Source organism: Psammomys obesus, unplaced genomic scaffold, assembly GCF_907164565.1.
Source record: "Psammomys obesus unplaced genomic scaffold, mPsaObe1.curated_primary_1811, whole genome shotgun sequence".
NCBI lineage: Eukaryota > Metazoa > Chordata > Mammalia > Rodentia > Muridae > Psammomys > Psammomys obesus.
In genome coordinates, this window is record NW_026585609.1 from 8,331,933 (window position 1) to 8,336,640 (window position 4,708).

A 4,708-nucleotide genomic window follows, 5' to 3' on the forward strand; every position below is an offset into this window, starting at 1 on the left:
AAACTAGGGAAAAAGTAAATGAGTTTAGAAACTCAATTAAAAATGTGTTAAATATACTAGAAATGAACGGAGTTCACCAGCAATGTTTTAATATCATCTGTTCATTGGTTGTCCCCTTCAAATAATTTTTACTAAAAGAAGTGTGGTAAATTATATGTTTTTACAGTTTAATGATTTCTATATTGATTGTTATTATCAGAATGAATTTGTTATGAATATTTATGATGCTTATTGACAATTTTTATTTCTTTGTATTTATTTTTTGAAACAGCGTCTGTCTATATAGCCCTGGCTGTCTGGAAATTTGCTCTATAGATGTGCTGGTCTTAGAAATCCTCCTGCCTCTGACTCCTGGGTTCTGGGACTTAAAGCATGCACCACTATGCATGCAGACACATTTTACTTTTGGATAGGCTCATCTAGCAACTTCATACATTAGACTTTTTTTGTGAAGTGTTCATGTCCATGGAATCATGAACAATTACGAACACAGGTGTTTGGGCTTTAACCCAAGAGACTTTTATTTCACACCTGGAATCTGAAATGTTAATTTTCTGCTCTATTCTTTTCATATACTGTCTTTGGAGATGGTTTCTGGCATAGACTATGTAAACGTGGTCAAAAGATATGAACACTCTATGTGTGTATCACAACATTTAAAAAACCTTTCAAAGCAAAGAGATTTAATTTTCAGCAAATTTTGAATATTTGTTGCTTGTTAATAGGAGTTGAAAACACCAGTTTTGTCAAGCACTGATACATCCCTGTTACCACCCAATCCTTTGTTTGCAAATCATTGATGTGGCCGCTAGTTAAAATGCATTTAGTATCTTGTGGAAGCCAGACACTCTCCACACTCTTTACAGAGTTCAGGTCCTTAAAGGAGTTAATAAGCCTCTACTCTGCCCCAGCATCAAATTCTGGAACGTTCTAAACTTGGACATTTTAATTTTTTTCTTTGCCTAGACATCATCCCATGGGAAAGGTTTTGATTTAATCCAACATTGCTTCCTTCCAAGATGAGCAATCAGGATGTGACTTACTCAAACTCAAGGTTATTTGAGTCTCCTTCAGAGTCACAGAATCCAGTGAGATCCGATGGGACTCAAGGGCCCAGAGAATCTGGCCACAAAGGTGAATGCTCTCCTCCGATGCACTGTACTCTCCGGACAGCGAGAACTGTCCTAGCCTTACTGCAGATTTTCAGCTGGTAAAAGGGGGTCATGAAGGAAAGAAATGAAGACTTAAAAGCTATTTAAAACAGAACTTTAGAGACGGAAAACTGAATAATTCTTTTTGCTTGTTTTGTTTTGTTTTCACTTTTGAGCCAAGATCTCAAGCAGCCAGGACAGGTCCTGACTGTACTATGTAGCAAATTGTGGCCCAGAATCCCTGATTCTCCTAGCTCAGCCTCTCAAGTTCTGGGGCTACTGTTGTGAGCCACCTTGTTTGCCTTGAATAAATTTTCATAAATTTGAGAAACCACCAAGATTTAGATGTTTTCAGCAAAATATAGGAAATAAAGTTGTTTGTCCATTAGAAAGCATAAACATTAAATGATTAATGAAGAAACATTAAAATTTCTAAAGAATACAATCTTAATAAAATTAAATTATGTGTTAAAAACAAAGCTTTTACTAACACAAGTTATTTCAAGTGTCTCATCAAACCCCAGTGCCAATCATCATCAATGACAGTCAGTTCAGAAGGGGAAAGCTATCTTCCCTAGTCTCGGTTTCTCTTGCCCTTCAAATATTTTCACATTTCAAATTTAAACTGAAAATTTTTACTACTTTGATGTGGTGATAATGAGAGGCAAGACCCTAGCATGTAAGATCTCTAATGCAGAAGGGTAAATATATCATTGTCTCGAGGGAAACAGGTTTGATGGACAAGCAAAGAGCTGACTGCTAGGAACCCCTTAAAGGATGGACCCTTACAGAGTCCAGCTTCAGAATACTCACCACTGGATGCCAGGTTCCCAAGCCCATTGATCTTTCCTTCCTCTTCATGCTGAATAGTGATCTCTTCGGGCAAGGGTGATCAATTCCAGTGTGGAGTTCTGTACCTGCACATTGTTTATGCCTTCGGAGCTTTGAAAGATGAACTTTTGAAATGGTGTGCACCTGGATGTCGCAGCCCAAGCCTGTCATTCCAGCTGCCTCTGTGGCTGGGTCAGGTAGACTGAGTTCAAGACTGAGTGGGCCAAAGTTACCTGATCCCAAAGAACTGATTCTATCCATAGCACACTTATACACACCACAATAAAGTTTTTCCATTTTATTAAAATTGATGAATTATTTAAAAGAATGGGTTCCATTACAGCATTTATACTCTCTGGTCGTCTTTAATCTGTTATTTTATTCTTTTCCCCGCTTCCCATTGTTATCCTTACAGTACCTCCAAACCCTTTTTCTACTTTCAGGTATTGTCCCTGTTTTTTCTTTAATTATTATTTACATGCATGGGATACATACATTCATATGTATATGAAACCTGTGAGTCCATTTAGTGTTTCTCTTGTGTATGTTTTTACAACTGACCACTTGGCATTAGATATCTACATGGGGCCCATCCCGAGGAGAGATTCATTTTCTCTCTTTTCTGTTATCAGCTGCCTGTGGTTCTTCAACTAGGAGTGGGGCTGTGTGGAGGTTTCCCCTGCTCATGTTGGCATGCCAGCTGCTGTTGTGTTTGTTCGGGTCTTGCTTAGGCTCCATAGTCTCGAGATTGCCTGGCTGCAGCTTCCCCATCTTGCAGCAGGTGTCCCGAGTCTCTGTATTTTATAATTTTTTCAGTCTCTCTTCTAAGATGTTCCCAGAACATCAGGTGGAAGAGTTCCTTTGTATTCTGGAATTATTTCTAAAACATTAGCATTTATTGCCTCTTTGTTTCTTATGATGTCCCAGGGTATGACTAGTCGTGGACTATGCTTTTTCCCTGGCAATGATTCTCTTACGATTTTGATGTCTTTACGACTGCTCAGTCTCCTTACATCTCATTGCAGTGGCTCTTGGGAATCCTTTGCTTACTTCTGATGATGACAGTCTCAGTGAGGCTGATATACAGTGACTAATTCAAGCACATCATTTATCTAGGTTATATCATTAGACACTAATTGTGCCGCAAAGAGCAGATTTTGTCTGTTACCTTGTCTGTCACCATGAGGACATTCCATGTAGCCTGGGATTTACAAGCTTTATTTTTTTTTCTGTAAACTTATTACAGTGACTCTGGGGCTGCCTTATTCTGTCTTAATCATGATTGTGTTCCTTCTGATAATAGAGATGTTGGTAACATTCTGCTTTCTGTGCCAGGAGATCTGAGATCAGCCTGAGCTACACAGTGATATCTCTTCACAGAAAAACAAAGGTTGGAGATAAAATTTGTTAATATACCTTGGCCATCCCTACCCTTTCACCAAAAAAAAAAAAAATGTATTGAGGTATCATTGCTACACAAAATGCAAGCATTTTGGTGTATTCAACTTGACACATTTGGGAACACAGGAATACCCCTGAAGGCATCACCACAACCAGGAGAAAAAACTATCACCCTCAAAATTTCTTTTATGTGTCTGTTTAGATTGTTTAACAGAGCCTGCAGCACACTCCAAGTGCACAGTAGCATATGGGCCCCTGTGGACACAGTGCATTACTGCAGATTCAAGTTCTGTCCTTCAAGTAACTGCCTCTGAGCAGCAAGTTCTCGTCCCCTTCCCTCCAGCCCCTGGGAGCTCACAAATTCCTGCTTCTTAGCGTTGGGCTGTGTTAGAAATATTATCTGAGTGCAGTCCTAAAGGACAGTGTGAGCCTGGTTTGTTTTGCTTTGCACAGTATCCTCAAATTCATCCATGTTGGTCGCATAGGTCAGCATCTCTCTCTGGGAGCTTGGGTATGAGGCATGGTTTCATTCTGTAGCCCAGGCTGTATAGCTAAGGCTGGCATGGAAGTCACCACTTAGCCTAGGCTGGCCTCAAACTGATGGAGATTCTCCTGCCTCACTCTTTGGAGTGCTCAGGTTATAATTAGAAGTCATCATGCCCAGCCAATTTATTTCTTTTTAAAGGATAACTAATAATCTTCTGGGTGCATGTGCTACATTTTCTCTACTGATTCATCCACAAAGGACACTCAGGTTGTTTCCGTATCTCCACTGTGATAAACAATGCTGCCCAGTGCATTGGTGTTCAGGGGCCTCTCAGCATTCTAGAATCTCAGCTTCTGAGAGCTGCGAGATTTTATGTAGTTACAGATGTTTCGTAGCTACATTGCTCTGAGAACAGAATAACAGAAAATAAGTTTAGCCATTCACCTTCTCTGTTGTAGGCAAACGTGCTGAAGGACGCTGGTTCTGCTGTGGCATAAAATGTTATTATATCATCATGGAAGATAAAGAGTGGAGGGAATGTAGACAGACCTGCCAGGATTGCAGCTTATCCCTTTTGAAGATAGATGACGACAGTGAAATGGTATGGTAGACAATTACTTGTCCCTTTATTCTCTTAGACTCTCGCGCTCTAGCTCTTGGGTAGTGAGATACTAAATCCCGGCTCTTTTTTTTTTTTTTTTTTTTTTTTTTTTAAAGAGAGACCTTTATGGTTGTCTATTGTTTTCCTGTAATGTGAACAAAACCGTGCAGTAAGAATGTCGACTCCCTCCTGTTCCTCACCTAGTGTCAGGACACAGGGTCTGATATGAGGCTACTT